The following is a 24,566-nucleotide window of genomic DNA, read 5'->3' as shown; positions in this document are numbered from 1 at the left end:
GAGAGAGGCGAAAGGTTGTTCCTCAGGGGAGGTAAAAGAATAGGGATGTTTGAAATTTTTCAAATGAATCCTCACAATGCCACGTTCTCGGCTGGTGCAGTGGAAGCGTTATTATTGATGATGATGTCTCCGAACACGCCGCACCGTTGTGGGCTGATGTACAACCTCAGGCTCCAGGAGGGATCTGCACAGCCTGCTCTTAAATTACGATGCTCGCGACCCCTCTAGGCTCAGGGGCGACTTGGAGCGGCTTCCTCACCATGGCTGCTTCTAGCATCACTGGGACCAGCCTGCTTGGATTTGCTGTTGCCATGGCAACCCAGTAATCAGGCTCTTGCTATAGAAGCAAGGAGGAGAGAGCCCGAGCTGCAGCTCAGGCAGGGGAAGGGAAAAAAGAAAAAACCATAACAGTGTCTGTCAGTTTGGCGCTTTCCATTTTACAGGTAAAAAAAAAAAGGATGAGAAGGAGAACAGGTGCAGAGAAGCTGAAGGCTAAACAGGGGGTGGCTTGGGGAAGAAAAGAGGACCAGGAAGAGAATGTGGGAGCCTCTGGGGAAGGAAGCCAAGAGCAATGAAGGGAGAGGAGGGGAAACACAATGTAAGCAAGAGGTTGAGGAAACAAACTAAAAATATGGGGATGGAATTAATTAAGAGTTCACAGAGGAAGTCAGACACTGAGAGGCAGCAAGACGCATAATTGTCTGTGCCTTTTGCTGCACTTCCTTACGGGGCTGTTTCCGTCAGAATCCCCGGCGGACAAAAGAAGCAGGCCCAGGAAAATGCTCCTGGGTGATTGTAACTGGGTAGGTACGTCGTCTTCCTGTCACTTGCCCAAGAGCCGAGTGTAAGGAATGAACTGATCACGAACAGCATCTCAGCATCACACGCCCGCCAAGCAGGTTTGCCGGAATCTTTTCCATCCGGCCCTCTTGTGTAGGTTCCCTGTGTATTTGTGGAGCTCCGTGCACGAGTTAATTCAGTGACAGTGTGGTGATGGTGGTGGGGGTAATGAAATTGCCACATCCATAGCAAGTGGCTACTGTATTGGCAGACGTAGGACATGGGAGATGGCTAGGCTGGTGACATGAATTTGGGAGTTAGTAGTGTTTAGGTGGAACATAAGGAAGCCTTCAGGCCAGATGGGGGAGGGAGTATTGGCTGAGGGGAGAAGTAGTTACAGAACTGCGCAGTGTGGTCGGCAATTTCTAGGGGTTAAGGAGATGAAGAGGAACAGGAAAGGGGACGGAACAGCTAGAAAGGGAAGAGAAGCACTGAAGAAGGTGGCCTCTGGCAAGCCAGGGGAAGAAAGAAGCAAGGAACAGGCCACTGTGCCAAACCGTGCCGAGAGGTCAGGCAAGAGAAAAACAGAATTGATCCACTGGACTTAGCAGGTGATGATTGGTGGCTGTGACAAGGACCATTGGAGAAGTGATGCTAAACCTGCAAGAGAAAATTGACAAGGGGACAGAGCAGAGAGAACTCTTTAGAGGAGCTTTGCCGAGAAAGAGAGCAGGAGAAGGGAGCAGACGCTGGAGGGGGAAGCGGAGCCCAGGCAGTTTTGTTGTGTATAAGAAGCATGACGTCACAGGGTGCTGGGGGGCAGCTGGCAAAGGGCCAGGGGCGAGGGAGAAACTGAGGCTGCAGGAGAGAGAAGAGAGAGTTGTCTTTCAGCAGGTGAGGGAAAATACGATTTAGTCCACCAGTGGGGAGGCCAGCCTAGGACAGGAACATGGGACAGTTCCTTCTTGGTCATGGGAGGGAAGGTGTGGACACAGGCCCTGGAGCAGGTGGGTGGTGGAGGCACGTGCTGTGCCTTACAGTCATTTTCGGGGACTAAGACAAATGAGTGAAGAGAGGGGGAGGAGGAAGGCCTGGTGCTTTGAAGGGAAGAGAGGGAGAGAAGGTGTGATGCAGAGTGGGAGAGAGAACAGAGATGGAAACTAGAGAATGGTTGCCAGGAGGCCTTAGGGCCCCTTGAGGTCGGGGGTCTTGCTGTTGAAGGCAGTGCGCATGGTTTTGCTCTCGCAAGGCACGCTCAGCTCTGCTGGCGAGGTCGTAGAGTAGGTGAGAGTTAGGCTGAGCCAGAGTTGGGGCTTTGCCAGGAAATAAAGAGAGGACAGAGGAAGGAGCCTGGAAGCTGAGGGTGCATGCAAGGGATGGGCAATGGTATTAATACTTATCATAGTGGACTCTGGGCTTTCAGCTATAAGAAAAGTGTGATTAGGGAGTCAGGGATGCTAGAAGGGACCTGCCCTGGGGGGTGCAGTTGGGGGAGCACATGCTGAGGCTAGGGAACCGGGAAAGGGTAGTGGGTGGACTGTGGGGCTTGAGATTATGGTCATGGAGGGGTAGAGTTGTTGGGTATGATTAGAGTATGATTATGTAGCTAAAGTAGGATGGAGGACAAGATTGTTGGCAGAGGGGTCAGAGTGTTAGAGAGATTGATTGTGTGGAAATAGCAGTCACCAAGAACGACTATAGAAGCAATGTTGGAGAGAGCGAGGGGCCACATAGTCAAGAAAAGAAAGGAATGCCTGACCTGTGGTGGCGCAGTGGATCAAGCATCGACTTGGAACACTGAGGTCGCTGGTTCAAAACCCTGGGCTTGCCTGGTCAAGGCACATACAACAAGCAACTATGAGTTGATGCTTCCCGCCACTCCACCCCTCCTCTTTTTCTCTCTCTCTCTTCTATCTCTAAAATTCAATAAACAAAATCTTTTTTTTAATTTTTATTTTATTATATTTACATGAATTCAAGTATCCCTCTGAATATAACTCCCTCACCCCCACCCCTGTGTCCCTTTTTATACCCCCTTTGCCCCCTTCCCCCTAACTCCCTCCCCCCTTCCCTCTAGGATTTGCTGTCCTGTTATCTATATCTCTGTGTTATGTATATATAGTTTCACTATTCCCTTTACCTTCTCTGATCCCATCCCCTCATCCCCCATCCCTCTAACAGCTGTCCCTCTGCTCCCTGTGATCCTGTCTCAGCATCCATTCCATTCCTCAGTTCACTTTGTTCGTTAGATTTCACATATATGTGAGATCATATGATATTTTTATTTCTCTGCCTGGCTTATTTAATTTAGCATAATAATCTCCAGGTCCATCCATGCTGTCACAAAAGGTAATAGTTCCTTCTTTTGCACAGCTTGTAGTATTCCATTGTGTATTTGTACCTCTGCTTTTTAATCCAGTCGTCCACTGACGGACAGTTGGGCTGTTTCCAGATCTTCGCTATTGTAAACAATGCTGCAGTATACATGGGGGTGCATATTTTCTTTTGAATCAGTGATTCGGTATTCTTAGGATATATTCCTAATAGTGGGATAACTGGGTCAAAAGGCAGTGCATTTTTAATTTTTTGAGGAAACCTCATACAGTTCTCCACAGTGGGTGCACAGTCTGCATTCCCACCAACAGTGCAGGAGGGTTCCCTTTTCTCCACACCCTCGCCAGCACTTATTCTGTGTTATTTTGTTGATGAGCGCCATTCTGACTGGTGTGAGGTGCTATCTCCTTGTGGTTTTAATTTGCATTTCTCTGATAATTAGTGATAGTGATGTTGAACATTTTTTCATATGCCTATTGGCCATTTGTATGTCCTCTTTGAAGAAGTGTCTATTCAGTTCTTTTACCCATTTTTAAGTTGGATTGTTTATCTTCCTGGTGTTGAGTTTTACAAGTTCTTTATAAATTTTGGTTATTAACCCCTTATCGGACGTATTGTCAAATATATTTCCCCATTGTGTGGTTTGCCTTTTTATTTTGTTCATGGTGTCTTTTTTGATGCTTCTCACTCCTCCACCCCTCCTCTTTCTCTCTCTCTTCTATCTCTAAAATTCAATAAATAAAATCTTTTAAAAAATTTTTTAATAAAAAGAAAAGAAAGAAAAATAAAAAAGAAAAGGAAAGAAAAGAATTGGCACATCAGAATTTTATTTAAAATTTTTTTTTTAATAAAAAGAAAAGAAAGAAAAATAAAAAAGAAAAGAAAAGAAAAGAATTGGTGCATCAGAGGTTTTTCAATAGTTACTACAAGGAGAAATTTGGGGTGATGTAGACTAATGTGGTAAGCTTCAAAGATGGAGTGGAGGCCAGGGCAGGCTTAGAAAGAAGGGAAGAAGAATCGTTCAGAAGAGAAAGTGAGATACAAGCGGGACACCTGCAGTGAGGAGAGGAAGCCGCCAGCACTTAGCCTGCTGCAGGGAGCTGTGTCCTCAGGGCACAGCCTGGTTTCTGTAGGTGCAGGACGGTAGGAGGAAGAGGCAGAGAAGAGGTGAGGACGTGGGGCTTTTGTTGCTGGTGGGCTGTGAGTTCCAGGCTTCCATAAAAGCCTGCTCACTGCTTTCCCTGCTTCTGCTCTCTCGCCCTCACCTTTGCCTTTTAAACTTTAAACCATATCATGTCATTTCCCAGCTTAAGAACCTCCACTAGCTTCTGTCTAAAAGTCAGCCTGACTCCCAGACTACCAGGGCCTGCACACAAGGCTTTCCACCACATCTCAGACCTCTCGTGCTATTCTCTCCTTTCATTCTACCCAGCCACACTGGTGTCCTCTCTGCTCTTAAGAATATGCCGGGCTTGTTCCTGCCTGGAGGACTTTGCACTGGCCGTTTCCTCGGTATAGAATAGTCTGCCCCAGTTCTTTCCACAACTGGCTTTTTCTTGATCGTCAGGCCCTGGCACACACACCCCCACATGGCGATCCAGTGTGCAGTAGCCTCACCTCCCTCACGGTGACGTCACTGCTTTTCTTCATGGCCCCGCCCCTTATCTGAAATGATCTTGTTTCTCTGCCTCTCACTTTATTAAACTGTAAGTTGCATGGGGGCCTTGTCTTCTTTGTTATTGTATCCCCCAGAATCTAGAACAGTGCCTGGCACGTAGTAGATATATGTGAAATGAATGGAGTAGATTTAGTGATTGGGAAGCTCTACCAATGGCAGGAGACTAGTGTGTTAAGTATTATAAAACAGCCTGACCTGTGGTGGCGCAGTGGACAAAACGTCGACCTGGAACGCTAAGGTCGCCGGTTCGAAACCCTGGGCTCACCTGGACAAGGCACATATGGGAGTTGATACTACCTGCTCCACCCCCCTTCTCTCTCTCTCTCTCTCTCTCTCTCTCCTCTCTCTCTAAAAATGAATAAATAAAACCTAAAAAAGAAAACGCATTATAAAACACTCTGGATTTATGGACTGATGCCCTCTGAGCCATGTCAGGTTAGTGGGTTTCAGACTGGTTTAGTTCTGGCCTAAGATTAAATAAAACTAAGCTTCAGATCTGCGACTCACATTAAGCTCTCAGTACCATTCAAAATTAGGAATTCTAAAGGGGGATGTTTTCTTATGAATGTAGAGCATCCCACTGTGTTTATTTTAAATACCATAGATTTATTTAGAAAAATAACTTTTCTCTGTTGAAAAGGTTGAGCTTTCTTGCATATGTGTCCAGAGGTGGATTTGTTGGGGGGGGGGGGGCAGAAAATGATCTTAACTTCCTTCTGATGGGATGTTTAGAATAGGTATCCAGTATAAACAGATAAAAAGCAACTAGATAAACAATGAGCTCTAAAAAGTCTAGTATTTTATTGTTGGAACTTCAAACCCAGCCTGTGATGAAGTTGTCTGTGTGGGTGGGAAGTGAATTTCTGCAGGCTGAGTATCTTGGGTTTGGAAGCAACTTCTCAGTTTCTCCCATATTGCAAAGCATAGCCCATGTGTTCAGTTACGGATTTCCACAAAACTGGCAATCCTGAACCAATGAATGGGTGAGGTTCCAAAAGTTCATTTGCAAGTTTGGCACTCAGAATGCATTTTCCCACAGAGACAATGTCATAAATGACGGAGTGATTCGCAAGTCAGCCCACAAAATTCAGTTTATATATTTTCAACAAATATTTATTGAATATCTTACCAAGAACCCAGTGTGGGAAGTGAGATAAGTAGGTGATATGAGAGAAAGCAGTTGCCATTCTTGGGCTTAAGGAATTCACACATTAGCTAGGAGACAGACATGTCAGTGGCTAACATTGATTCATTCATTTGTACATCCAATCAACAGATATGTTTGAGCTCCTACAGTGTGCTAAATCCCGCGCTGGGTGCTTGGGATACCGTCTTTCTTGCCTAGATGGAGCTTGCCATCTCGAGAAGGATGTAGACAAGCCTGTTAGTCAGGTTTCTGCTCCAATAATACTGAGTAACAAATAGACTCTTAGTAGATTATAAGAACAAACATTTGTTTTCTTTTATTTTTTTGTGGTTGTTTTCTTCTTCTTCTTTTTCTCATGGGTCAGTTTCTGCACAAATGGAAGGTTTGAAGGGCCCAGCTGCAGGTCGAGGGTTTTGTTCAAGTCTGCTTCACTTATCTCTCATCCTGCACATGCTCTTCTCAAGGCTCGTAGCTGGATAAGAGTCCAAGCTAAACTCTGCAGCACATTCAAAGCCTCTGCTCACATCATGTTTGCAGGCAAGCCATGTAGCCAAGCCCAGCGTCGGTGAGGTAGGGAGATATACTCTGCCTACTCCAGTGGGAGACAGTGAAGAGGGACATGGTAAAGGCCATGGGTGTGTAATCCTAGTACAGGAGAGATTGAAGAATTGGAAACAGTGATCCAGTGTACCTTAATAAAGTTGAGAAGCTACCAATCTACCAATAAGTAAATAGAGAATGATAAGGGTTAGGAGAGAAGAGGTGGAGGGTTTCATGGAGGCACATGGAAACCATCCAACCTAAACTTAAAAGGCCAAGGAAGACTTCCTGGAAGAGGAGATGTCTACGCTAGGTCTAGAGTACGAGCAGAGAGCAGCTGAGTAAAGAGGAGGGAGGGCTCAGGCTGTGCCAAGGCCAGGAGCTGTGGGAGAGCCTGGTCTTCTGCTCAGCGTGGGTGGCGGGGACACTCGTGCAGAGGAGTGTTGGGAAATGAGCGTGGCAAGATAGGCAGGGGCCGGTGAGGCTGGGTCTTACAAACCGTGAGAAAGAATCTAGATTTTATTAGAAGGACTCTGTGGAAGCATTGCTGCACTTCAATTAGAAGATATGTGTTTTAGAACAAGCAAAATAGACTAGAAAGGCCATGGCGAGGAGCTACAGATTAGAAGGTGGCGGTCCACCGGCAAGACACGGGGGGCTGAATTAGAGAGATGGCAGCGGGAACAGGAAGAAGTGGGTGGATTTAAGAGCTCTTTGGAAGATGGACTTGACAGGACCTAGTGATTAATTGGATTCCCCCTTGAGTCTGACACACTAAAAATAGGGCCATAAAATGAAAAATAAAATATCAAGGTGGCCACTGTTTTTCTGGAAGATGTGTTCTTTCTCCTTTGATCTCAGTCCTCACAAAGAATATGAAATGATACCTGAACATACTGGATTCTTACTGTGTCCCAGGCCCTGGAATAGGCAATAGGTTGGAGCCCAAACTATGGGCAGCTAAGTCAGATGGGAAAGGATTTCGGACAGATGCCGGAACTGAGTGTCAGAGGGGGCAGTGGGCGGGCTTGTGCTCTTCTCCCAGCAGTGCAGGGCTGTGGTGTTGAGGTTATCGGAGGCAGGGGCCCAGAAGGACAGAGGAGTCGTTTTGGAGCAGACTGTAGGAGTCACAGCCCGTTGGGCAGGCACAGCAGTGCAGGGGTGACTGTCACACTGGTGTGGCGACCGTGCAGCAGAGGAGAAAGAGTGCAGGGTCTGGGGTCCACTTGCTTGGGATTGAATCCAGGCTTCCGTGTGACCTGCAATTTTCTTGTCTGCTCTTTGCCAAACCTCCTCTTCTATAAAGCAGGGTTGTAACCTTACGGGGTTGCTGAGACAGTGGAATCAGATAATGCGCATAAAGTTTGAGGCACAGTGCCTGTTTGTAGTAAGCACTCAAGTCACGTTAGCTATTATGATGGTGGAACCCCACAGGACAGACCCATTACTTATAACTGAGTTGAGAAGAGCTTCAGAGAGATGGTGGCATTAACTAGGCCTTGCAGCCTGAATAGAGGTCCCCAAGGGATTGAGGGTGTGGGAGGCACTTCAGGCAGAAGAACCAGCACAAGCAGAGGTTGTTTGAGGGAGCGGCGAACTAAACTATATCACTCCAGCGCTGGCTCTAGAAGGCGGGCGGAACCAGGGCGCGAAGGGCTCTGAGTTTGGACCTTATTGATCGCTGCTGGGAACTTATGAGAGGGTTTTTAGCACAGGGTTGACATGATCATATCATGGCGATGGCAGTGGAGGAGACAAACTGTGTTAACCTAAGCATTCGCTGTACTGCACTCCCCATCCCACCCCGTCCACCATCACTGCCTTTTGGAACAGTCTGTAAACTGGGGGTTTCTCACACATATCTTCCTCCTAAGTCTCCTACTTGGCAGCTATTTCTCCAGCTTTCCCATCCCCCACCCCGCCTCCGCCTCCACCTCCTCCCCTCTCAACACCACTGCAGGGCTTCGCCTGCCTTAGTCCCAGTCATCAGTGGGACCAGAGCTGGGCCCTCTGTGGAAAGTGGGCCACACTCGTCTTTGTGGTCCCATCCTGTAATGCCCTGCCCCACACGGGATGTGCACAGGCTGGGTGGGGATGAAGCCCCAGACGTGTGGGCTCCCGTCAGTTATCTGTATACACGGAACGTCTGCCCGTGCTCTTCATGTTTCTCTCATGCTGACAGCTGGTGGACCTCGGGCAGCTGCTGGTAGCAGTTTTTAGGTCTTCAGCTGCTGGTAGTCTCTTCTACACGTGAGGCTGTGAACAAAATCATTTCTCAACTTAGCCTAACAGCAGGGCTCTGTGACCAGTCCCTGTCAGACTTTCTGAAAGGCTTGAGGGTAACAGAAGGGGGGTTGGAACACAGAAGAGAAAACTGAAATTTGAATGCTAAACATATTTGTGGTTCAGAATAACAATCAAAAAGAGTTCGGTGATTTGCTCATGGACACATCCGGTTCCTTGCACTGCTCTCCCTTCTCTCCTCCAAAGGACAGCCCTGTCTCAAGCCAACCCCCCACCCCACCCCGGGGCACATCATTAACCCAAAGGGCAATGGGCCATTGATACCCTAAAATGGGACCTAGACAAACTGTGGGCCTGGTTACTTGTAGCCACACTCTCCTGCAGCCTGAGTTACTGCGGTCCAGTCTGCCATCATGAGAGGTGGACAGTATGCAGAGAGAAGGTCGCTGAGGGATTGTCAGGAGAAGAGTCCATCAGATGTGCTTACTTATTCTTCAGAAGCAAGTTAGGGCCCCTCCCTCAGGAAGCCTGCCTTGAGCCAGGCCCGGCTGGGAGCAGGGTCTGCATGCATGGAGAAAAGTATGTTTTGTCCTGCATATTACAGACCATGGTGCATTCAGACTTCCTGTGCCCTATGAAGTAAGTACTATTACAAGTACCCACTTTAGACATGTGGCAGTCTTGTCTCTCTATCTCCCTACCTCTCACATAAAAAAAAACAAAAAAGACATGGATATCTTTGGGAGGCCATTATTCTGCCTGCCACAGGTTGAACAAGAAGTGGAAACAGTATTCAAGTCTAGCCTTAGTTCTACCTGCCAAGCCAGTACCATTACCTACCTCTGTAGCAAAAGGGAAGAGAAACAAGAAATAGACATCATTCCTCATGGTGGTGGGAGGTGAGGAGAGAGCCTGGTTCATATGGACCCTTCATGGATGACTGATTGTGCATAAGAAAGATAATGGGACTCAGGGCCCGCCTGACTTATAGAAGCCCTTCCACCTTAAAAGTTAAGCATCTAAGCCTTCATTTATTGAACACCCAGCATGTGTCAGACACTGTTCTAAACACTGGGATTATTTAGCAGTGAAAACACAGCCTGAAATCTTTGCCCCCACGCAGTCCTTGTAGTGAAGTGTATTCGTTTCCCAGGGCTGTTGTAACAGATGACCACAAACTCGGTGGCTTAGAACAACACAAATTTAGTCTCTCCCAGTTCCAGAGGCTGGAAATCCAAAGTGAAGGTGTCAGCAGGGCCGTGCTCCCCAAGGCTCTAGGGAAGAATTCTTCCTCTCTCCTCACTCCTGGTGGCTCCCAGTGTTCTTGGCTTGTGGCAGCATAACTCCAGTCTCTGCTTCTCCCTTTACATGGCTTTTTTTCTTTGGATGTCGAAATCCCCCTCTCCTTTTTCTTATCAATCTGCCAATCATTGGACAACTTAAATCCAGAATGATCTCCTCTCTAAACTTTTGTATCTTATTATTAGTTATTATAACTTATTATATCTGTAAAGATCCTGTTTCCAAATAAAGTCACATTCTGAGGTTCTAATAGACATGATTTGGGGGAGAACATTTAGAGGGTGAAGATGGGAAGAAATTCAGAGGGAAATAGAGAGCATGTCCGATGGTGATCAATGTCATAAAGAAAGTAAAGCAGAGGAAGGGGTAGGGGGCGCTGGCCCGAGGCAGGGTGGGTTGCAGCTTTCCACCAGCGAGGTCCTGGGAGGCCTCCCTGAGAAGAGGTCATCTGAGCCAAGACTCAGAGAAGCACTTTCAAACTTTGGGGGTGTCTCCCTTTATGGCTGACCTCTAGCTGAGTGGTCAGGAGGACAGTTTAAGACAGATGATGATTCTAATTCTGCATTCATTCTTCTTTTCCTTCCAATCCGGGATGTATCCTTGTGTTTGAAGTCTATCCAGTGACACTCCTTTACGGTCCAGTGAGGCTCTAATGACAGCAATAATGATCATAATGGGATCTGGGGGCGGCCCCTCCTTCTTGTGTGAGAACCCCATTGTGCCGGCTAATTGTGTAGAAGCAAGTTGGACAACTGTCTGTGGCGTGGGAGCAGTGGGGGGAAGCGAGGAGGAATATGTTAGTTGAGCCCCAAGGCATGACTGAACTACCCTGGCAGAGGCCGAACCCCTGCATCCGGGTTACTGGGCGTGCCGGGAGGGGCTGGGGGCCCCTAACCCTGGAGTGGGGCCTGGGGTGAACCGGAGTCCCCGGGGTTCTTCACTATTTTTACCAGCTGTGAGGAAATTCAACTTATTTCAAAGCAAAAGGTGAGGAGGGACAAGCATCATTAAGGGCCACAGGTGCACCCTTTGTGCCCTGACCATTGGCAGTGGCCGGCACAGGGCCACGCCCACCTTCCACAGAAGTAGCTTTGCTTGGGAGAGCAGGCAGCTGTGGTCCTCAGCGCTCAGCATCCAAGCTGCTTATCTGTGTCACCTCTTTAATTGATGCTCTCTGACTTGGAACAAGTACCATTAGGAACATCCCTTTTAGTAAATATATATTTTAATGGAATAGATTTTTTTTTTTTAATGACCTTACCTCAGGCAGCAGGCACTTTCATAAGTATGTATTGATTGGCTTTAAATTCCTCAAATGTTTTCACTTGTCTTTGTGACCCAGCATTTGTCCTGTTCCCAGCAATGCCTCCATATTCTCGCTTCTGTAACGTTTTATAACCTTTGAATGCTTGTGTTCTGCTGAACTGAGAGTGGGCTGTTTCTGATATGCTTTCAGGAAGATTGTTATTGCCACCTGTTTACTGGGTGGGGGGAGGACTAGGCTCAAAGAGGCTAAGGGATGTGCCCCCTTTTCCACGGAAAATGTGTGGGAGAGCAGCTTTGAACCCAAATCTTCCGGAAGCCTTCAAAAGGCTTCATTATCCCATTTTTATTTCTATGCTGCCTATTTTGTTTAAATGTCTCACTTAAATTCTCCAGTGCATGGTTTGCATTTGGAAGTAAAAATTCCAACTTTTAGTACACTCATCACCCATAAAAGAACCGCATGGGGTGAAGGCCACAGATCCCTTTTGTGTGAGTGGTTCAGTCTGCAAATGTGTTGTCTGTGTGCTAAATAGCTCCAAGTTTCAGGACAAAGGCTGGTTTTCCATCCTGTTAACAGGCCAACCCAGTGAACAAAAATCAATGGACCAACTTATGCTGGTTATCATGGAAACATAGACAAGAATTTAGTCACTTTAAAATTTAATTCTTAATCCAATTCAGCTAACATTTGTTGACTACCAGCAGTGGGCCAGGCCCTGTACTAGGCCTGGAGGAAACGAAGATGAATGAGTCTGTGCCCTGGAGAAGCTCACAGGTTAGTATGGAAAACAGATGCTGAACAAATAAGTTCATTACTCCGTGGAAAGTGCTCTCATGGCTCCTACTCAAGGTGTGGGGAGACCCCAAAACACTCTTTAGTCTTGAGAGGAGAGGCAGGTGTTACTAAGAATTTTTCAACAAGCCTTGAACTGTGTTTTCCCTCTTACGTGGGAAAGGCTTGCTGAGTGCTGACCCGGTGTCTGTGGGCAATGCCAGTGGGCCGTCTGAGTAACTGAGTGCCCAAATCCCTGTCTCCTCGCGACCATCTTGTGTTTGTTTGGCTCCTGCCACCCAAATTTTTGCCTAAATTCTTTTTACTTGCCTGGTAATAAATATAACAGCTACTACTGATACTTATTGTAAGCCTCAATTAAATAGGTATATGTTTTTGTAACACTTCATGGAGTAGGAGCTAATATTATCTGCCTTTCTACAAATGGAAAGCCTGAGACACAGAGACAACCCATGATTTGGCCAAGGTTCCTGGCTTTTATTGGCAGAACCACTCTCCCCTTCCTTCTCACGTTCTAGCCAGTCTGGTCTTTAATAAGTTCTTTGCAGAGACCAAGCTTTAGTGAACTCAGGGTCTTGGCACATGCTATTCCTTCTGTCTGGAATACTATTCCCACTACTTTTTTTTTTTTTTTTTTTTTTGGTGTCATTCTTTTTTTTTTTTTTTTTTTTTTTTATAATAATTTTATTTTTTTAATGGGGTGACATCAATAAATCAGGATACATATATTCAAAGATAACAAGTCCAGGTTATCTTGTCGTTCAATTATGTTGCATACCCACCACCCAAAGTCAGATTGTCCTCTGTCACCTTCTATCTTGTTTTCTTTGTGCCCCTCCCCACCCCCTTTCCCTCTCCCATTCCCCCCTTCCCCCCGTAACCACCACACTCTTATCAATGTCTCTTAGTTTCACTATTATGTCCCACCTACGTATGGAATAATACAGTTCCTGGTTTTTTCTGATTTACTTATTTCGCTTTGTATCATGTTATCAAGATCCCACCATTTTGCTGTAAATGTTCCGATGTCATCATTTCTTATGGCTGAGTAGTATTCCATAGTGTATATGTGCCACATCTTCTTTATCCAGTCATCTATTGATGGGCTTTTTGGTTGTTTCCATGTCCTGGCCACTGTGAACAATGCTGCAATAAACATGGGGCTGCATGTGTCTTTACGTATCAATGTTTCTGAGTTTTTGGGATATATACCCAGTAGAGGGATTGCTGGGTCATAAGGTAGTTCTATTTTCAGTTTTTTGAGGAACCACCATACTTTCTTCCATAATGGTTGTACTACTTTACATTCCCACCAACAGTGTATGAGGGTTCCTTTTTCTCCACAGCCTCTCCAACATTTGCTATTACCTGTCTTGCTAATAACAGCTAATCGAACAGGTGTGAGGTGGTATCTCATTGCCGTTTTGATTTGCATTTCTCTAATAGCTAAAGAAGATGAGCATCTTTTCATATATCTGTTGGCCATTTGTATTTCTTCCTGGGAGAAGTATCTATTCATATCCTCTTCCCATTTTTTTATTGGATTGTTTGTTTGTTTGTTGTTGAGTTTTATGAGTTCTTTGTATATTTTGGATATTAGGCCCTTATCTGAGCTGTTGTTTGAAAATATCATTTCCCATTTAGTTGGCTTTCTGTTTATTTTGTTATCAGTTTCTCTTGCTGAGCAAAAACTTCTTAGTCTGATGTAGTCCCATTCATTAATTTTTGCCTTCACTTCTCTTGCCTGTGGAGTCAAATTCATAAAATGCTCTTTAAAACCCAGGTCCATGAGTTGAGTACCTATGTCTTCTTCTATGTACTTAATTGTTTCAGGTCTTATGTTTAGATCTTTGATCCATTTTGAGTTAATTTTTGTACAGGGGGAGAGACTGTAGTCCAGTTTCATTCTTTTGCATGTGGCTTTCCAGTTTTCCCAGCACCATTTATTGAAGAGGCTTTCTTTTCTCCATTGTGTGTTGTTGGCCCTTTATCAAAAATTATTTGACTATATATATGTGGTTTTATTTCTGGACTTTCTATTCTGTTCCATTGGTCTGATTGTCTATTTTTCTGCCAATACCATGCTGTTTTGATTGTCGTGGCCCTATAATATAGTTTGAAGTCAGGTATTGTAATGCCCCCAGCTTCATTCTTTTTCTTTAGGATTGCTTTGGCTATTCGGGGTTTTTTATAGTTCCATATAAATCTGATGATTTTTTGCTCTATTTCTTTAAAAAACGTCATTGGAAGTTTGATGGGAATTGCATTAAATTTGTATATTGCTTTGGGTAATATAGCCATCTTGATTATATTTATTCTTCCTAGCCAAGAACAAGGTATATTCTTCCATCTCATTATATCTTTTTTGATTTCCCTTAACAATGGTTTATAGTTTTCATTATATAAGTCCTTTACATTCTTTGTTATGTTTATTCCTAAGTATTTTATTTTTTTTGTTGCAATCGTGAAGGGGGTTATTCTTTTGAGTTCCTTCTCAGTTGTTTCATTGTTGGCATATAGAAAGGCTATTGACTTCTGTATGTTAATTTTGTATCCTGCGACCTTACTGTATTGGCTTATTGTTTCTAGTAGTCTTTTTGTGGATTCTTTGGGGTTTTCGATGTATAGGATCATATCATCCGCAAAAAGTGATACTTTTACTTCTTCTTTTCCGATATGGATGCCTTTTATTTCTTTGTCTTGTCTGATTGCTCTGGCTAGAACTTCTAGTACCACATTAAATAAGAGTGGAGAGAGTGGACAACCCTGTCTTGTTCCTGATTTAAGGGGGAAAGCCTTCAGTTTAGTGCCATTTAATATGATGTTAGCTGATGGTTTATCATATATGGCCTTTATCATGTTGAGATATTTTCCTTCTATACCCATTTTGTTGAGAGTCTTAAACATAAAATTGTGTTGTATTTTATCAAAAGCCTTTTCTGCATCTATTGATAAGATCATGTGGTTTTTGTTCTTTGTTTTGTTGATATGGTGTATTACGTTAACCGTTTTACGTATGTTGAACCATCCTTGAGATTCTGGGATGAATCCCACTTGATCATGATGTATTATTTTTTTAATATGTTGTTGTATTCGATTTGCTAGTATTTTGTTTAGTATTTTAGCATCTGTATTCATTAGAGATATTGGTCTGTAGTTTTCTTTTTTTGTGCCATTCTTGCCTGGTTTTGGTATGAGGGTTATGTTGGCCTCATAAAATGTGTTTGGAAGTATTGCTTCTTCTTCAATTTTTTGGAAGACTTTGAGTAGAATAGGAACCAAGTCTTCTTTGAATGTTTGATAAAATTTGCTTGTATAGCCGTCAGGGCCTGGACTTTTATTTTTGGGGAGGTTTTTAATGGTTTTTTCTATTTCTTCTTTACTGATAGGTCTGTTTAGGCTTTCTGCTTCTTCTTGACTCAGTCTAGGAAGGTTGTATTGTTCTAGGAATTTATCCATTTCTTCTAGGTTGTTGAATTTAGTGGCATAAAGTTTTTCATAGTATTCTACAATAATTCTTTGTATATCTACGGTGTCCGTGGTGATTTCTCCTCTTTCATTTTGGATTTTGTTTATATGAGTTCTTTCTCTTTTTTCCTTGGTAAGTCTTGCCAAGGGTTTGTCAATATTGTTGATCTTTTCAAAGAACCAGCTCCTTGTTCTATTAATTTTTTCTATAGTTTTTCTATTCTCTAATTCATTTATTTCTGCTCTGATTTTTATTATCTCCTTTCTTCAGCTGGTTTTGGGTTGTCTTTGTTCTTCTTTTTCTAGTTCCTTAAGGTGGGAAGTTAAGTGGTTCACTTGGGCTCTCTCTTGTTTGTTCATATATGCCTGAAGTGATATGAACTTCCCTCTTATTACTGCTTTTGCTGCATCCCATAGATTCTGATATGTCGTATTGTCATTTTCATTAGTCTGTATATATCTTTTGATCTCTGCACTTATTTCTTCTTTGACCCATTCATTTTTTAAAAGTATGTTGTTTAGTTTCCACATTTTTGTGGGATTTTTTTCCTCTTTTTTGCAGTTGAATTCTAGTTTCAAGGCTTTATGATCAGAAAATATGCTTGGTACTGCTTCAATTTTTCTGAATTTGCTGATGTTGTTTTTGTGGCCCAACATATGGTCAATTCTTGAGAATGATCCATGTACACTGGAGAAAAATGTATACTCAGTCACTTTGGGATGAAATGTCCTGTAGATGTCTATCATATCCAGGTGCTCTAGTGTTTTGTTTAAGGCCACTATGTCTTTGTTGATTCTCTGTTTGGATGACCGATCTAGAGCCATCAGCAGTGTATTGAGGTCTCCAAGTATGATTGTGTTTTTGTCAGTTTTTGTTTTAAGATCAATAAGTAGCTGTCTTATATATTTTGGTGCTTCTTGGTTTGGTGCATATATATTAAGAATTGTTATGTCTTCTTGATTCAGTGTCCCCTTAGCCATTATGAAATGGCCATTTTTGTCTCTGAGTACTTTTGCTGTCTTGTAGTCAGCATTATCCGATATGAGTATTGCTACACCTGCTTTTTTTTGGTTGTTATTTGCTTGGAGTATTGTTTTCCAGCCTTTCACTTTGAATTTGTTTTTATCCTTGTTACTTAGATGAGTTTCCTGTAGGCAGCATACAGTTGGATTTTCTTTTTTAATCCATTCTGCTACTCTGTGCCTTTTTATTGGTGAGTTTAATCCGTTTACATTTAGTGTAATTATTGATACTTGTGAGTTCCCTATTGCCATTTTATATCTTGCTTTCTGTTAGTTTTGTGTCTTGTTTGATCCTTCTCTTTTGTTTTTCTATCTTTTGTTTTTATTTGGTTGTATTCCATACATCTTTCCTCTGTTGCTATCTTTTTTATCTCATGTGCTTCTGTGGTGGTTTTTTCAATGGTGGTTACCTTTGAATAATGAAAAGGGTCCCTACCCTGTTCATTGTAGCGAACTATTTTGTGAGTACTTTTGCACTCCATCGTCCTTTGCTACTGTTAATCTCCATCTTCTCCCCCTCTTTCTTTTTGTTGTTGTCACAGTTTAAATTTGGTTTTATTGTGTTCTTCTTGGAGCTTTTACTTGTGGCTCTGTTTTTTTTTTTGTTCTTTGTATCTGATTGGAGAACCCCCTTTAGTAATTCCTGGAGTGGGGGTTTTCTGATGATAAATTCCCTCATCTTTTCTGTATCTGTGAATGTTTTTATTTCTCCTTCATATTTGAAGGATAGCTTTGATGGGTATAGTATTCGTGGCTGAAAGTTCCTCTCTTTCAGGACTTTAAATATTGGGGTCCACTCTCTTCTAGCTTGTAGAGTTTCTGCTGAGAAATCTGATGATAATCTAATGGGCCTTCCTTTATATGTTGTATTCTTCTTTTCCCTGGCTGCCTTGAGAATTTTTTCTTTGCTGTTGGTTTGTGTCAATTTCATTATGATATGCCTTGGAGTAGGTCTATTGGGGTTAAGAAAACTCGGAGTTCTGTTTGCTTCTTGAACTTGAGGCTTTAGTTCTTTCCACAGGCTTGGGAAATTCTCATCTATTATTTGTTTGAGTATGTTCTCCATTCCATTTTCTCTCTCTTCTCCCTCTGTTATACCTATTATTCTTATGTTATTCTTTTTGATGGAGTCAGATAATTCTTGTAGGGCTATCTCATTTTTTTTAATTTTTGAGTCTCTTTCTTCTTCTCTCTGCTGTGCCTCAAGTTGCTTGTCTTCTATTTCACTAATCCTCTCTTCTATCTGACCTGTTCTATTAGCTAAGCTTGTTACTTCGTTTTTCAGCTCGTGAATTGAGTTTTTCATCTCTGTTTGATTTGTTTTTATAGTTTCAATTTCCTTGGACATATATTCTTTGTGTTCTTTGAGTTGTTTTCTGAGCTCCCTAAATTGTCTTTCTGTGTTTTCTTGTATATCTCGGAGGATTTTTAGGATTTCTATCTTGAATTCTCTGTCATTTAGCTCCAAGGTTTCCAATATATTAAATTTTTTCTCCATAGATTTGTCCTCATCTAGCTGTGTTACCTCTCTTTCTTTTGTATCCATGATATTCGATTTTCTCTTCCTTAATGGCATCTGAGGGTGGTTTTGTTGATAGTATTAATGAGAGTTAATAAAGAATAAAAAGTTAAAAAAATAATAAAAAAATCGAAAATAGTTGTTTTTTTAAAAAAAAAATTAATAATGAAATAAAGAAAAATAAAATAAAATAAAAATTTTTTAAAAAAGGAAATTATTCCCCCCCTCCTTTTTTCCTCTCCTCTCCTCTCCCCTCTTTCTTGAGAAAATCTTGTGGTGAACTGTGAATTATAACAAACAATGCCTGTGATGGAGGGCCTGAATTGGGGAAAAGTAATAAAGGGGCAGGCAAAAAAAAAAAAAGAAAAGAAAAAAAAAGGAAAACGAGAAAAAGAAAAAAAAAAGAAAGAAAAACAAAAGAGCGTATGGACCCACAAAAAGCAAATAAGGAAAAAATTTGGGTCAAGAATAAAATGATTTGCTTTTAGGTGTTGGTTGTCTAAGAGTTATGATGAGAGGAATAAGAGGAAAACGGAAAAATGGGGAGACAAATTAAAAAATTACTATTGTATTTAGTGGAACAAGAACTAGATAAAATGGAGAGCCAGGGATGGGAGCACTGCTAGTGAGTTAAAAAGGTGAAGTAAAACCCCCCCAAAATGCCACAAACATAAGTTTGAGTCCCAGATAAGATAATTTGTTTGTTATTGAGGTTTGAATGAGAGGAGATGTAAAGGAGAAAGGAAGAAACTAATATAGAGGGAGAAAAGAAAGAGAGAGAGAGAAAAAAAGAGGGAACCACTAATAGAAGAAAAAAGAAAGGAGAGAGAGAGAGAGAGAGAGAGTTAAGGGTTTTGTAGTGCAACCCTCATAGAGAGAAAGGAAGAGAAGAGAAAAGATAATGGGAGATGTAACACTTATGGGTAGTGTAGTTCAAGGAGAGGAGAGAGTAAGACCGGCAGAGAGTTAATCGGCCAAATTGGAGGAGGAAAAAAAGTATCAAGAATGAAGATAAGAGAAACAAACGAACAAATATAATAAAATGGGATAGGTTATAAAGTCTGCAGATTATTCTTGATTTTGAGAGGTTATCTTCTTGCTTTTTCTTTTCTCTCCCTCTTCCTGGTCGGTGACTCTGTACCCCGGGTTCTGCCCCTTTGGCACGCTCAGGTAGAGGTTTGCAGTTGATAAGTCTCTATGGCAATGTCATGTATTGTGCTTTAGTCTCATTGGCAGTCGAGGCTATTAGCATTTATAGGCTCCGACAGTGAGAGAGTCCGTGTTCCTGGAGCCTTTCTCCTAGTCTTTCCTTCCTCAATTAGTAGCCTGATAATCCAGCTATGGGGTTGCTGCTGCCTCTGTCTGGATAGTAAGAGGCTCAAAGAGCTGGCAACTCCCCACTCTATTTCCACTCAGCACAGGGCTCTGGATAAGGCTCAGTCAGTCAGAGCTGCTAGCATAATCAGGCGGGCTTTCCGCCCACTCAAAGACCTCTGGCTCTGTCTGCCACTCTGTCCAGTAACACAGGTGGGCGCCCACTTCCGGGGCGCTTGGAGGAAACTCTCACTCACTGGCTGCGCGCGCAGACCAGGATATCCGGCCAGTAGTCTCACGCTCTGAGTGAAACCCCCAACCGCAGGGAAAAGTTGCAGCGTTGGAATTGAGTCTCGCTCCGTCCCCGTGCGCGGCTTTTGCAAGGCGCTGGGGTGGCCCGAGATTCCGCTTTGGCCCACACAAAGGCCCCTGACTCTGCCCCTCTGTGCGATAACACAGGCACGCACTGCCGAGGCACTCGGAGGAATCTCTCATTCACTATCTGCGCGCACAAACCCGGATATGAGGCCTGCCGCGTTTCCCTCTGAGTGAAACCCCCAGCAGCATGGAAAATCTCCACCATTGGAATTAGTTCTCACTCCCTCCCGTGCGTGGCTTTCCCAGGGCGCTGGGGCTGCCCAGAGACTCTGCCCTCGGCCCACAGAAAGGCCTCTGACCCTGCCTCTCCGTGGGGCAACACGGGCACCCACTCTCGGGGCCTAGGAAGAAATCTCTCGCCCACTAACTGCGCACCAACCAGGAGACCGGGTAAAATGGCCGCCCTGCTTGTCTTTCTTTGTTTGGGTTTGGCGCGAGTGTTAGCTTGTATTGCCCAGGTTGCCACAGGATCAGTTTTTCCTCGGCTTGGATCTCCGTGCCACAGCCTGGTTCGGCCGTTTGTGCCGTGGCCTAGATCTATTCACCCCCTTTGACCGCCTCAGTTTCTATATTCACAGTTACCAGAGAAAGCCGCCCTGTTTAGGTTAGTGAGGAAGGCGGAGCATTTCTTACTCCCTATTTCCTTCGGGGTTTGGTTATATATTTAGCCAATTTTTCACTCGACCATACCTTTGGGTGTATTGCGAAGCATCTGGAGGCTCCAAGTATAGGTTTTTCTGTTTCTGGTTGAAGATCTTGTTGAGTTTTGGGGGAGATTTATCAGAATTGCTTCCTACCCCGCCATTACTCTGACGTCATCTCTCCCCACTACTTTTTTAAAAAATTGATTATAGAGAGAGAAGAAAGGAGAGAGAGAGAGAGAGAGAGAAACAGTCTGTTTCTGTATGTGCCCTGACTGGGGATCGAACTGGTAATCTTTGTGTATCAGAATGATGCTCTAACCAATGGAGCTATCTGGCCAGGGTAACCACTACTCTTGATGTGGCTAGATCATTTTCAGCCTTGAGCTCTGAGCTGAATGTAGTTCCTCCCTCCTATATTTTCAGTTTCTACGGAAGACTCACCTCAATTTGAAACAATTTTAACTTAGTGTCTGCTTATTTGGGTTCTGTCTGTGTGCCTCACTGGATATAAGCTCATTAAGAGAGGGACTCCAAGTGACTTGTACATTGATGTGTCCCCAGTGCCTAGTACAGTGCTTAGTGGGCACTTGGTAAATATTTGTAGAATGAATGCCAGATGTAGTACCATGCTCTGGGGTGCCAAGATGAAAACAATGAGCCTTTCCCTTGGGGTATGAACAGTCTAGTCAGAGAGACAGGCAATCAAACAAACAGCTAATGCAGTGTGTTGTATGAACCAGGAGCATGGGTAAGGTGCCTTGGAGACTCAGAGGAGGGAGTGACTTTCCTGGAGGCTGGGAAGACATAAAGCAGGTGACATTGAACTAGTTTGAACAAGGAACACAATCTCACCAAGATTTGCCAGTGCCAGAGCATTCTGGGTGTGGACAGCAAGCACAGACATGCTAAGAAGACCTGGGCATGTTTGCACTGCATGTGTTTATCAAATAACTGCTCTCTGCTGGACATGCAATGTGTTTGATATTAGGGATCTGTGTTTTTAGGAGCTTACAGGCCAAGTAGAGAGACACAGACTTATCAACCCACAATTACCTGAGGATGCATTGGAGAGGAAGGCAGGGGCTAGATCATAGTGTTGGGGTGAAGAGAAGAGGATGGAAGCATGTGTTCTAGACTCCAAGTCATGGAAAGCGGGCACATGGGTAGAGGAGTTTGATACAGGCGAAAGGGTGCCATTGAAGTTTTTAGGTAGGAAGTGATAGGGTCAGCTTTGTACTTGAGTGTAACCTAGATATCAGCGTGGAAGCTGATTAGAGAGCCACTGGAAGTGGGAAGGAAGGAGACCAATTGAAAAGTTCCTACAGGAACTCAGGTGAGAGGAGATAGATGAGGGCAGAATGTAAATGGCATAGAATGATGCTTACAATTAATAGATCACGACACTTGAGAAAAAGAGCCGAAAAAGATCAAAGTTTTCTAATTTGATCCACCATTTCAATTACTGCTCATTAACCTAGATTGGGCAGTGTTTCCCAATGTGCATAAGAGAACTTCTGTCCCTCAATGAAAAAGGTGGGAGATGGTATATCACTCATTCCTGTCTTGGAAAGTTACAAAGTGCACTAGATAGTCAAGGCTCTGAGAAGTCCTGCAGCAGAGAAACTTAACTAGGGTTTCCCAAACTTCTTAGCAATAGAACCCTTAACACCAACACCCCCAAAACCCTAGAACTCACTTTGAGAAATGCTGAGAAATGAAATAAAACCTATGCTTTCTTGTCTGGCTCAAGCTCTGAGTTGGACCTGTTTGCTATTATCTTGTCATTTATGATGTTGCTAGCTTGGTAAAATTTTGTGAAATTTGGCATGGTGAGAGTATGGAGACCAGTGCCAGACCACTAAGATTCACACCGTGCTGTCTAACCCATCTGCACCTCCGTTTCCTCACTTTGAAAATTTCCCTTTGTGAGGAAAGGTTATGAGCATCAGTGAGTTAATTCCCAGAAAGCCCTAGAAACTGTCTGGCCCATGGGCAGCGCTCAGTAAGTGTTAGCTCTTGTGAGAGGCAATTTAGGGTAGTAGGGAAGGCCATGGACTTGGAAGCTAAACTGCCTGGTTTTGTTTCTCAGCCCCTCTGCTTATGAACTCTGTGACTTTGGGGAACCATTATGGAGCCTTCCATGACTCAGTTCCTCTCATATGCAAAGCAGGGACAGTCATTATACCTACCCATAGGTTTGTTGTGGAGAATAAATGAACCAAATCACATGAAAGAATGTTGCCTGGCATGTAAGATGTTTTTGCTTTTGTAAAAAATCTAAATTGCCTCTGTTATTAGCATAATTTTATCATGACTTTCAGCTCCAGCAGTAAGGATGCCCTTTTTCTGCTTTCTCAGCAGTATTTCAGTCTTGTATTTTGGCATTTCCCTTTCCTGGGTCTGGAGGTCCTGACTTCAGAGTTATTCACCATGACTTCCTATTGTTGTCTATTCAACTGAGTTTGGTTTCTTCATCTCAGGGACTGACAATGTTAATGGAAAGTCTCCTGACTCCAGGGGACACCTGGACCCTCCTCTGGGCTCTGTGCTTTTCCTAAAAATACAGACATCTGTTTCAAATCACTTAGCAGAAGACCTTGGGATATTCTTGTAGCAAAACCTTCCTCTAGCCAGTGTGGACACAGCCTCCCATTCCCTGTGAGAGAGGCTGGATTGCTTCTTTGTTAAAAGTTTTCTAATATTATATCAGTAGAGAATCTCTGGAGCAGGTCAGCCAGCCTCCACATTCAAGCCAATTCCCTGACATGTACTTATCGGTGACCTTCAGGGACTGTCTGCTCTTGGTGAACAATCACATTAGAAGATGCTGATGAAATTCAAGGGGCCGGAAGTAGAAGTTACATTTCTCAGTTCAGAGTTTCCATTTCAAGGTTGAGTCAGTGGTAAATTTTTACTGAGAGATTCTACTCTAATAGAGTCAGATTCTCAAGGTCCCTCAGCCTGGCCCCTGGGCATTTTACCTGCTTGGAAATTTCAGCTACTTGGCAGAGGTAGGCCTCCCAGTTCTTTATGTTGGCATGAAAACAATTAATAATTTAAGCCATACTCATCAAAAAAATAGAAATACTGTGTAAATACAATGCTATAATAATAAATTTAAAAGTCGATCTAGCTGAGCTGAAACACAAATAAGGAACGAAGAAAAACTGCTATATAATTCATATGGCTGCAATCTCATTGTTTTCTGCTACTCTTTTATTGCAAATATATAGTACTGAAGCAACATTATATATAAATAGGTTTTGTGGACTAACCTGGAGACTTAATCACTGTTTATAACATTATTTCTATGGGGAGAAAAGTGTATTCTATATTACAAACAGATGGTTTGCAAGCAAATTTTACTTTTTTTAAACACAATAGATTTGTAAGTCAGGGGCCTCCTGGAATTTTAACCCATAGTTAGGTACTCTGTATTCATTGCTAGTGATCCATAAAAATTAGAGACCTCTCTGAATTCCCACCCCTCCCAAATCCTTTTCCTCCTTGAGACTCTGCCTCACCTTCTTTTCTCTCCGCTGCTGGGGTCCTCATGTCTGTGGCCTCATCCTGGCCAAGTCCCAGCCCACCCTCCCACCACGTTAGAGACCCCAGGACACCGGGAGGAGCTCTGCGTGTTTTTTATCCTTGTGCACCTTATTAAATGTCAGCTAGGGCTCACAGGTGGGCCAAGTGTGTGGCTCTGAAGCCAAACTTCTGTCACTTATGACTGTGTGACTTTGGCATGTTATTGCAGTTCTCTGAGCCTCCGTTTCATCCCTATAGAATAAGGTTGTACAAGGACTGGTGAGTTAGTACTCACTGAAAACACTCAGACCAGTGCCTGGCCTGGGGGAGGGCAGTGTCGCCTCCATGCAGGTGTGTGTTGGAGTAGGTACTAGAGCAGAGTTCTGTAAACTCAAAGAGCACCCCCACAGTGTGAAAACACTTGCTGAATTCTAAACGGCAAACTTAGAAACAAATGTCTGGAATCTCCTTGTTCATGAGTTGGGGCCTGGGTAGGGTTCGAACAGACTTTATTATGAGTTAGGGCTGGGAGAGAGGTGCCCCAAGTACTTAGCATATAGTTGAGTGGCAATACCAAACTCTTAGTATTATGAAGAAATTAAGCTTTA

General features: G+C 43.5%; 1 protein-coding gene across 1 annotated transcript in view; it reads left to right on the top strand.

The window, feature by feature from the left end:
- The window catches only part of PLXNC1 (plexin C1), a 174,063-nt gene that overhangs the window by 50,107 nt on the left and 99,390 nt on the right, over nt 1-24,566 (top strand). The window lies entirely within an intron of this gene.

Source organism: Saccopteryx leptura, chromosome 2 (assembly GCF_036850995.1).
Source record: "Saccopteryx leptura isolate mSacLep1 chromosome 2, mSacLep1_pri_phased_curated, whole genome shotgun sequence".
Lineage (NCBI taxonomy): Eukaryota > Metazoa > Chordata > Mammalia > Chiroptera > Emballonuridae > Saccopteryx > Saccopteryx leptura.
Note: the sequence above shows the minus strand (reverse complement) of the source record. Positions and strands in the feature narration are given on the sequence as shown.